The sequence below is a fragment of the Coloeus monedula genome (assembly GCF_965178545.1).
Source record: "Coloeus monedula genome assembly, chromosome: 10".
Lineage (NCBI taxonomy): Eukaryota > Metazoa > Chordata > Aves > Passeriformes > Corvidae > Coloeus > Coloeus monedula.
The window spans coordinates 21120910-21132950 of NC_138790.1; positions in this window are offsets into that span (position 1 = coordinate 21120910).

The window sequence follows — 12041 nt, forward strand, 5'->3', positions numbered from 1 at the left end:
AACTTCTTTCCAGCGGAGACTTGTGGGAGGGCCGATATGTCCCAGCTGCAAACACTGATGCTCATGGGACTAAACCAAACCATTTCCCCTTTGACAACTGTCTGTAGTTCATGAACTCCCAAATGCAAAACTCCTGGCTGCTGTTACCTGAAGGAACCTGCACCACCTGGGCTCAGCCTGGATTTGGGATTCCAAATGAAAAACACCTGTCCAGGAGAGGATCCCCATCACTGGGACTGACCCAGGACTTGAACACACAAGGTGTCTTGGGGTGACCTTATGATGTGTATCCCATATTGCTGCCTATGCCCAGAAATTAATTCCCGTGCCTTTCTATGCCTCTAAACTGAGCCTGAGAGGGGGAAGGAAAAAACTGAGCAAAAGTTTTTCAGAGCAGTTTGCAGCTTGTTCAAGGTCACACACAGATAGCAATTGGTTTCCAGCTGTGGCAGGGAAGGGGGGAGCACCCGGCTTGCTGCTGCCAGGACAGCTTTTTTTTGGCCAGTGGTTCAGCTGCTTTGTTCTCTGGAGAGAGACTGAGAGTTGAATTTTTCCTTCCCTGGAATTTCAGATTTTCTCCCTTTTCTACTGGACTGCTTGATTGCTTTAACATCAGAGCACATCAGGAGGGCTTTCCACTGGGCACAGAGGGCCTGGCCCCGGCCCAAGCCCCAGCTCTGAGGAGACCAAAGGGAGGACTCGAGCACTTTCCCAGGTGTTTTTTCCACAGGGAGAGATTTTATTATTTAGCATTATTTTCCTTTTCCATGTGTTTGTTAAATAAACAGTTTCATCTTCTTCACTTTCCTTCGACGAAAATCTATCTTTTCCCAAACCTGGTGGGGGAGGGATGGTTGTGCCTTCTCTCAGAGGATATATTTCTAAATTTGGCCAAACTGAAACAGGTGACTAAAGCATCAGCTGATGCTTGTTTGATGCTCGTCTTTAGCATCTTGATGGGCCTCAAGACTGAAAAAGAAACCTGAAACAGAGTTTAAGCAGCTGTTTTATTAATTCTTGTCACCATGTACACCACCCCCTTTCATCAAACATGTAGGATTGCTTCTTTTGCAGAAAAGGGCTGTTTGATGGTACAGTAAAAGATGTGCAATTACATCCAGTCCTCTCCAAAGCCACATCCAGAGTTCCTAATGCCACTTTCTCATTGCCTATGAAATGCAGGTTAGAGTTTATGTTAGAAATTCCAAGAATCTTAGGTGCATCTGAACAAGGCTATGGAGAAAAGAAATTGCCCCACTGGTAAAGGGTAAAGCTCCTCCACTGGTTTCAATGTCACAAAATATATTATGCCTTTTATTATAACGCAGCAAGAGTAAATCAGCCTTTCATGATCAAGAAGAGACAGTATTACTTGTTCTGGTGCTCTCTGCCTTTCAGAGGGGAGTGTGCTCTGAAATATTGTCACTTTTGTTGCTTCCACTATGTCAGCTTGAAAGGAGATCACAGAAAGGAGACCAGGCCAAGACAAACATTTTACTGCCCTTTTTTCCCCCCTGATTACGATTGCTTTTGGGTTGCTATCACTAAATTTTAGGATCTCATACCAGCCAGGTGAACTTTTTACTGGGCTCAGTGTCCTTACAAGGTTCAGACTTTGATGAGATCGTATTTCATGTTCAGCTACTGCCCAACTGCAGTGTGTTTTAATTGAAAATTAGCTATTATTTGGATATATCTTGTGTCACACTCTGTGTTTCACATCCTGGAAGAAGTTTTCAGGAGATCACTGCATCCCTAGCCACCTTCATAGACCCAAATCATAAGGTTTTTATTTATGTTCTCAGTGTGATGGGAAGAAAGACATAAATCAGGCGTGGCTGTGCAGAGCTGGGGTTCAGCACCAGGGCTGGAAGCAGCCCTGTGTCCCTGTGTCCTCCCTGTGTCCCTGTGTCCTCCTTGTGTCCCTGTGTCCTCCCTGTGTCCCTGTGTCCCAGGCTCCAAGCCCCAGCCAGGCCTCCCTGGGTATACCTAGTGCACCAGGTTTTAAGTACACCTCCCCCATGGAGAAACTGATTTACTTTTTACTTAGTGCTTGCCTACAAAGAGCCTCTCAATTTTTAGTCCATTAACAAATCTTTCCTGGGATCTATTAACATGTCACTACGGAATGCTATTTCCTTCAAAGTTTAATACATCTTAACTCTCTCTTAATCACGTTGCTCTACTCCACTTCATAGCCTGTGGCTTCAGGGAACCTTTGCCTTTTATTAGTACCCATATACAATCATGTTGTCATTCCAAAATCCAGTGCTGCTTTGGGTTTCATAAATTCTTATCCCTTTGATTTACTTGGTGTGTCCGCAGCTCCCTGAGAAGGGAGATGTGCAGGCAGGGCAAGGAATGAAATGTTACATACCGACCTGTGCCAGTGCATTCTTTTGCAGGGAGGAGCTGTGCCTGACAGGAGACATAGTCCCTTCTTGCCTGCAGTGGTGGCAGGCAGTGTTAACACTGATATTGATTTGGTCCAATCCTTGGTGCAACCCCTGGAGGTATTGACATGGAAACGCGGCACTTGGTAACATGGTTTAGTGGTGGACTTGGCAGTGCTGGGGCAATGTTTGGACTTGATCATAAAGGTCTCTTCCCACCTGAATGATTCTATGATGACTGTTCTGGCAGTTGGTGAGAGCTGACAGACTTCCATGCTCACAGCTGTGAGCTTCCAAATGAAGAACTGACTGTTCCTACCTTGGTAGCGCCCCATAAAAGAAGATCTCTCATGCCACAGCCTTGTGAGGGTCACAGCGTTTCTGCCTTGGCCCATCTAGAAGCTCTGCTGACTGCCTGATGAGGGAGGGAAGGGACTGCCTGTCTGCTACCCATTTGGGGTCATTTGCACCTCCAGGTGAGGAAAAAGAATACTGAAAATCCTTCTTAGGAAAGCACATCCAGATACATGTTTTACCTGTTGTTTGAGGAGATGTTTTGCACTTTATAATGGTGTTTTTGAGTGGCATAAGAAAGTTTCAGTGTGATAAAGCTGTCGTCTCTATTTGGTAGATCCCTTATTTATGTCACTGAATTCATTACTGGAAATGACAAAACTAAGATTATGAAATTGTATAAAAGCAACTCCTGACAATTCTGTTGGGTTTTTTCTTTTTTAAATTCAATTTCTACTGAGAAGCATATTATAATGCAGTTTAAGGTGCTATAGTACTAGGAGCATGAACAAGATGGATTCACTAATTAAATGGAAACAAGGTCCAGCCTGACATCTCTAAAATACAGCAGATCCCATCATAGCCACATGCTTGTCTTCCTGCTGTTAGAGATTTGTCATTTGCAAGGTACCTGGGTTTCGTCCCAGCATCATGTCAAAAAATTTGAAAAATATCTCATCTGTCTTCTAATAAGACACCATCTGCCTTTTTTTTAGAATAGCCTCCAAGTAGGCATTGTCTGGGTCTGTTTAAGCACTTTTTGTCTGTTCCCAGTTTCTTTACAAGAGTTTTTTGATTTTTTTTAAATTTTTTTTTCACAAGTCAGAGTTGCTGCAGTGTGCTCTGTGTGGTGAAAGTATTCAAAAGCATTGGGAGTGTGCAGCTTGTACAGAATGCAGCTGCCCACCTGTGAAACGGTATTAGACACAGAATACAGTGTATCGATTCTTTGGCATCTATATCAGCTTCCTGTTTATTTCTGAATATAATTTAACTCCTAGTTTTTTACCTGGTTGTATCCTGACAGTCTATATGAATTGCCACAGCAACTGTGGTGCTGGAGCAAACAGTCATGAGCTTTAATAGCCTGGGGGTCTGCAGCAGAGCACTCTTAATTTAGAGACCTTCATCTTTCCAATCTGGGTTGTTTTACCAGCTTGATTGGGCCTATTTTCTGTACTTTAGCATGACTCACTTTGTGATCATTGGGCTACAGGGAGGGGAGAGATGTGAGTTTATGTTTGTTTACTTAGGAATAATTACACTCTTTGAATAAACACCATCCTAGAATGAAACCCAAAATGTAGATTGGCTCACATGTATATTTTCGTGCAAAGGTTATGTTCTACTTTATTGCGAGACTAGGGTTCACATCTGAAGCCAAGATGAGACACTGTGAACTACAACATCTCATTTGCTTGTGCTGAAGCTGAATTTGTCCTGGATTGTGCTGTGCCTCAGGTGCCCCAGTGCCTCAGCTTTAGCAGTGCTGAGGGGCTGCTCTTTGCAGCTCTGGACTCTTTCACAGCAGCTGCCGGGGCAGCGTTACCACTGTTGTTCTCACAGCTTTGTTTATTGTTCCCATGGCCATGCACCTGCAAACCCCAATAATTTTATATGGCAGGTTCTCATGGGAAGCCATTACTGCTGGTGTGAAAATGAGCCCTTTCCCCCAACCTTTTCATACCTCATTTTGTAGGTGCTAGGTTGTGTTGGAGACAACTGAAACAACAAAGCAGTGTTTGTATACTCTACATTGTTAGTATTTTAAATACTGAAATATTAGCCAATAACACGTGCACAGGAGGTGAATGGCCAATGTGCAGCAACTTCTCTAATTCCCATACTCAGCTGTAATCATGCCACAAAGAGGAGCATCCAAGAGGGAGTTCGGGTTGATCCCATCACAGAAAAAAATATTAATAAATAGTGGGAAAGCATGCAAAAAAAAATTGTCATCTTTCTCTTCATCCTCACCACTGCTGCGCAGGAGAGACAGCACAGAGGTCACCTGGCTGGGGACCCCAGCCCTGCTCTTCCCAGCTGCCCACAGAGGAGTTCTCCCCTGTCCTTCTGTGCGTCCTCAGCTGCAGACCCTGCTCACACTGCTCTGTGCATGAGAGTGTGGCTCAACACCCTGCATGCAACAGCCCCAACAGCACGAATCTAACAATTATGTGAATTGTTGAAACCATGAGGGTAGGGAAAGTCACAAATGGTGCTATGGCAGATAAATCACATGGCATTTTTTTGTCTGCCTCGCTCTTTTGGTGGAGCAGAGCAGTGGCTACTTGTACTTTATGCTATGCATATCTTGCCTTAAATAACACACAGTTTCAATGTAGATTTCAATGTAGATAATAACAGGTATACAGTTGGTCATTTGATCAGTACTTACACCTATCTACCAGCCATACTGCACCTTTTTTAATCAAAATCGGTGCAGCTGGGGATTTTCTCAATTGGAACAGCTGAATGTCAAAAGTCAAACTGCCCAACCAGTCCATGTGAGCACCAGAACTAGACACCTGCCCACTCACTTTTTGACAGGCATGGCTTTAGTGACAGTTTCTGTGAAACTAAATATGGGGGGGGGGGGGGGGGTTGTTTTTTGGGGGTTTTTTTGTTGGGTTTTTTTTACCACTGAGACTGTTTTTAACAGTTGTGGACATTCCCATGTTCCTCAGATGAATGAGGGTTACCTATCTTCCTCCTAGAACAGCAAACATCAAGCAAAGGGAGCTGAAATTACTCTGAAAAAGCGACTTTATGTGAATCTGAAATATCCAGAGGTGCACTGACCTATTCATTCACATTACATCTCCTTGACTGCCATTGCTTGTAGAGAGATGAGTAAAGCCGAAAGAAGTCACTCAACTCTTGCCTTTTGAGCAATCCTATCCTGCACTTCTCCTTCCTCAGAAAGCTTAAAAAGCAGCTCTTTTCACAACAGATTTGGCTGCTGTGATGCAGTTACCAGGTGACTCTGTCAGACCCAAATCTTGGTCTCCTGTGCAAGCATGGAATGGGGGAAGAAAAGAAAAAGTGTAAGACAACTGTAGTTTTACAGTCTCTCAGCTTGAAAACTGGAGATAGGAGCAGACAGGCTTTAGGATGGTGTAGAGAAATCAATACATTTTTATTGATTCTTGTACCTTCAGAACTCTCTCCTAGTACAAGTATAGGGGTCAGAGGATGAATACATGACTGTCCTACCACACTACCTGTGTGGTCCTCAGAAATCCTGCTCTTGGCTTCACCAGTGGTGGAGCCTGCTCCGTCACAGGACTACAACAACAGCAGCTGACCCAAGATCCCTCTCAGCAGGGGAAAGTAGGTCCTGCAGATTATCCACTGCACAGGCCAGAAACTCCAACAAAGCCAGCGGCAGCTGCAGCTGAAGGCACAGCTCCACTTAAGGAAAATGCTTCCTTTACAAAAGACTATTTCCAATTACACAAAGTCTATCGAAACAATGCATCGTATTCCAAAAGAAAGAGGTCCACAAAGTTACATATGAAGAATGACACAGAAATAGAAACATCAGAACAAAACAGCTTGGAAAACCAGCTAAGAAGTTGTACAGTCAGGACAGAATGTGATTAAAAACTTCGAACAAGCATATAGTTTTGAAACAAAAGAAATTGGAAACGAATTATAAAAACTTGAGTATAAAAAATAATTGAAGCAGACTTGTAAGGGTTACATTTAGTTTATATTTTTGCAAAACCTCCAAAAACATCAGTGAGAGTCTTTTAGAGTTGTTTTGATTTTGCAGAAACATTAATTTCCTTAATTGGCATTTTCAGCTTCTGTTAGAAAATTTCTGGCCTGGTCAACTCTACCGAGAATCTGTTCATTAGCAAAGTGTGAGGATCTGTCACCATTTTCAGTTGCTGCAAAGCTATCAAATGGTGTAAAACTTACTGGAAGCTCCTTTTACTGTTATGGCCCACCTTTGCAGGTGACATTTTATAACAGATTTGATTGTGCCACGATGGACCTGACCTTTGTGTTGTGTCTTTTCTTCCCATTTCTTCAGCAGAGTCCATTATCTCTTGTTCCAAATTCCTTCAACTCTTCCCTTTGACTTTGTGTTACTTTCCACTTCATTCCCAGGCTGCACCGCCTAGCACCCTACACCTGCTTTTGATGTCACCAAATAGGGACAATGACTATAAAGTTATTTCCCTTTACAAGTCAAACCTGGAAGGTCTCTCTGTTGTTGTTCATTCTATTTCCATTGCTGGTGTAAGTGTCCTTGTTGTTTTTCCCACTAGTGAAGAAAGGGCAAATGTCATATTCACTGAAGCAAAGACTTTGCTTTGAAGCTGTATTGATTTTTCCTTTTCCCTTCTGAAGCTTTGCCAGGCTCCATAAAAGGCTGTCTCTTGTTCAGAAACTCTTTGGACTGAGAGACAACAGGGGCAGCAGAGCCAGCGGGGCGCAGTGGGAAGTTAGGGCATCTGCTGGGGAATGACAATCATGACAGCAGCAAGGAAAAGAAAGAGGTCATTTTATTTTTAACTGTTCTCTGAGAATGGTTGTGGATCAGAACAAAGCCAAATGGGACACGCAGCTTTAATTCCAACTTGTGATTCCTCCTTGTCCAAACCTGAATATGAACATTTTTCTAGGGTTCAGCTGCTGACAGCAAGACACTGAGACCACTTAAGTGACAGCTTGGCTAGAGGCTTAACACGAAGGTGGCAACAGCAGGACATTGTGGCACAATGCTGTAAGGACATGAGCCTTACCCTGCGCTAGACTGGAGCAGCAGCATCATATGGACCTGCAGAGAACTCCTGAATGAAGGTCCAGGGCTACCACAGGACTCCTGTTCAAGGGATCTGAAATATTCTGTTTAGACCTAGCTTATGCAAAGCGGAAATATCCTATAGCATTTATTCAGCTCACACGTTCTGCAAAGACCCAAAATTATTCTTTCCTTCCACAAAATGCCTCTGTCTTTTGTAAATTCCTTGCAGTCTGTGGCCACATACACTTATTTATCATGTGTGCACCAGAGAGTCTCTCGCTCTTGGCACAAAGATAGGTGCTGGCTTTAAGCCTTATTTAAAGGTGGTGTCTCCCAGTGCCTCCACCACTCTTCCAACGCATTTCATTCATGCTGACTCATAGGAAAGAATGTCATTAATTGAAACATCAATGCCACTTCTTGCCATGCTTCTGAATTTCTTGGAGCTGTCAGGCAGGGAGAGCTGGTCTTCCAAAGCTCATTAGATAAACAGCTGCTGCTGGAGCTGCATGTAAAATTACAGCAGCTGTCTTTTGCAGAGTAGTTCAAGTAATAATTATAGTAGTTTTCTACTGTTCTTGGGTTTTGGTTTTTTTTATAAAATTAGTACCTATGACCAGAAATTAAATAACAACAATAAGAATTATTCCTACTGCTCGAGAGTGTGGTCTCACACTCCCCGTCAGAAAGTTCTTTAAAACCTAAAAACCCATAAAATAGCTTCCAAATGCTCAGCTATTTTGGGAATTGTGCATATGAGACAGCTGGAAATTAGACTTTTAAAAAAAAAAAACCTGCAAAAAAACCTGTTATCAACAGCAATGAGAGGGTTTTGTTGATTAAAGGATGTTTTCCACTATTCATTTGTAAGGGAAGTGAATCATTAAGTGCTGTCTGACAATCTTCTTCATATTAAATAATATTAAATAAAAAGAAAATTTTTGGTGATCATTAGGGCTTACAGGAATAGCCTGAACACCCCCCACCATCTACCTGTGCTGCAGATCAGCTCTGCTCCAGCTGCTGATGCCACTTGTCATAGACTGCAGGCTCCCCCCACTGCAAGAGCACCAATGCTGCTTTTCCTTCCCCCTCCAATCGACTCTACCTGCCAGGGCAATTCTGCAGCCTCTTCCTCCAAGGAGAGGAAGCATCTTAAAGCTGTGCCACCCCGCACAGGGCAAGAAAAGCATAACCGATGCTGTTTGCCCTGACAGGACCTAAGCACAGCAAGTAATTAATAGAAGGAAGCTGTTTGGGTGTGCTCGGTCAGCTCTGACTTTGCAGTTTCCTGCGATACCTTTTGGGGCACATCACTCTGTTGACTTCTGCTCCAGTGTTACCCGTCCAGTTCTCAGTATACATTTGTTTTCATTATTCCTGCACCCTCCTGCTGTTTTTTCTCACCAGCTCAGGATCTGAAAGCTGCTTTCCCAGACCTTTACGTAGCAACTCATCATCAGCTGTGCTGTGTACGGAAGGCTGCAGCTTGAATTTGTTTTCACAAAAGGCACATTACAAGACCTGCCTAATCAGCACTTACCTCAGTTTGCTCACGCCAGACAGAGTCAATTTACAGACCCTGCCTGCTGTTGACCCTGCTGTCTGCTCTGGGTTATTCTGGCCTGCCTCCACTTTCTGAAATTAAATGCTAGTATTTTTAATTGCAGGTTTTAACTCTTGCCTAATGGGGCACAAGCTCATGCTGTTACAGATCTGTCCAAGGTAAGTGAGAGGGACTGCATGGAAAGGAGCTGGAGTGGGGTTGCTGCTAGTAACAAAATGGGTCTGTGCCTTTCTGTCCCTCATCTTCCATTGAAGGGAGATGAAACACATCCAGTGCCACTGTCTTCTTGCCACTGCTGCCCAGTTCACAGGCACCACAGGGCAGAGAATCCAGCTCTTGGGACGTGATGCCTCACTTCCAGTTTAACCCAGAGCAGCTCTGAGGCTGCTACTTGCTCATGTTGCAGCTGAATGAGCTCATAGAGGTTGGAGGATTTATCCTGTGGGTGGGCATCTCAGGCTTACATGTGGTAAACACTCAGTGCAGGTTAGAAATCATGATGGTTTCTTGCTATTCTTTCCTTTTTGTTGGTGAAAACATATGAAATAAAACTAGTTCATTCAGAATAATGATTTCAATGTAATTTTGTAAAAATTTTGAAAAATATGGGCTATTTTTCTGTATATTACTAAAAGGTATTACTAATTTTGATCAAAGAAAATATGAACAATGATTTATTTTATTTTCGTTTCTAAACAAATAAATAAATGTCTGGTAAAATTATTATAGCACTTCTTTCTCTTTGATTTTTACTAAGACTTTTCTTTCTTCTATGCAACTATCCACTGTTGATCCCATCTTAAAAATAGCTTCATATTATGGGAAAAATGCATTCTATCCTACATAGCTTGCTAGATGGGGTGTCAAAGATTTGCAGTCTGCAAATTCCATGTTCAGCCCCTTACAGAATGATCAGTTTCCACCACCCACAACCAGGTTCTGACCATAACAACACAGACCCAGGATGAGCATCCATGAAAAAATAAACTCAGCACCTACCCGAGAGATTGTGGACAGATCACAGAAATTATGGAACTGAAGAAGTAGCTGCAGATCTGCTCTAATTTGGAAAAAAGCAGCTGAAAAGTTTAGCCACTGTCACCTAGTATGCAGCAAAACCACAGAAAGTCTGCTGTGAGGTAACAGCTGTGAGAGTTAAGGTCACCAGCAAGCCGACAGTTCAAATTCAAATTTTAAGCTCGGAAAATGCTTGTTTTATTCTTAAGATTTTTTCCAAGATTTAATTTGCTGTTTTTGATTTCCTTCACACACCAGACCACAGATCTAGCTCAGTTACCATCATGGCAGTGATAAAAACCTGAAATAAGCTCTCTGGTTGCTTCCTCCTGCTGCATTTCAGTCCAATGCCTGTAAATTCCCTGTGGAAGACTGCAACCCCCTATCCTTACCAGCCTGCACAGGAGTGCTTTCCAGTGCCAGTGCTGACTTTCGATAACCTTTCTTGGTTTTTCAGTGAGACTTTGGCACTGCCTAGACAGCTGGAGGAGCTATGGAAGCTGCAGTGTTTGTGATCTAAAGCTGGATTTTTTTTTACAGTCACCATGCTTGTACAGAGCTGTTGCATTCCAATCACCAAGTTGGAGTGTACCTGTGCAACAGCCTCACAACACCCCAGGGCTGTGTGTTACTAACACCAGCCAGGCAAAGACATTTTTACACTCAAAAGTTGAACAAGAACGTTCAAGATCTCTTGTTTCATTAGCATGTACCTATAAGAATGAAGATGGAAAAGAGAGTAGATATTAATGCAAATCTAATTGCAGAAGCTGTCTGAATGCCAGTAGGGAAATTCCTGTTGTCAAGGATGAAAGACAAGACATCTCCCATTTCCCAGAAGTGCTCTTCATTAACTTTGTGAAAGTCAAACAGCTAATATCCAGGTAAGTATTCTGCACAAGCTCTTTGCTCTCCTCCTCAGAAAATGCCACACAGAATGCAGGACTGAGGGTAAGGACACGTAGGTAATGGTCACAATATTTGAAAAGGTTATTTTTCTACTGGTCAGATGTGAACCACATGCAATCACACCAACCCAAACACCTCTACTGTAAACCAAAGCCTGCTATGCCCAGTATCTGGGTTAATGAGACAGCAACTTCTTGGCAAATTATCCCAATAAATGAAAGAGTTCCTTGAAGATCTTGGAATCAGTGAGTCCAATGAATGCTTGCAGCTGTTACTGAAATTCATAATTTCTTAGCCTTGACTTCTAACCTGAGAAAGCAGCTTTACAGAAGCCTTACAGATCAACAGGATGGACATGCACTTGGTGCTGATTGTACCACAGGTAGTCCCCTTCAGCTGGTGCTTTTCCTATTGATCTCTCCTCCGAATGGATAATGTTTAGTAGCTTCAAAAGCAATGAAGCCATCAATATGTCAGGATTTACACCTCTTTGACCTCAGCATGTGGCAAGTATTGCTATCAGCTTTATGTGTTTTGTTCTGTTTGTTTTTAGCTTTTCACTTAATCTGATTGCAATACACAGCATGAGGTTCAGAGGTTTGAACAAATGCAGGCAAGGCATTAATGTACCTCCTTTCCAAGACATAAGTGATCATGTTCTGCATAGTTCTCTTAATAACACTAGTGATTTACAGGACAATCAGTTCTCTCTCCAGTAAAATAAGTTTTCAATGATTTATATGCAGTATTGCTCTGAAGTATGTTTTTTATAAATCTTGTGGTCTTAAGTGCTTGTCAAATAGGCGTCAGAGACCACACAGAAGCCTAAAAATACTCACATAAACCCTTCTGCAAGTGCTTGACATCAATGCAGCTATTGTATACCTTCATGCTCAACACAGGTTAAAATAGTGCCACTCACTGTGACAGTGTAACTAGAGGCTGCTAAGCTGACAGAAATAATTTATTATGCTGCTTACAGCTAATAAAACCCCGTGTGCTTTGGGGCAGTTTTTGAAAATACAACTCTCATCCTTTTCACGTGTGAACTCTTGCTGTTCCTATCATCTCTGGTAGTCCTTAGACAAAGGTTTGAAGCCTG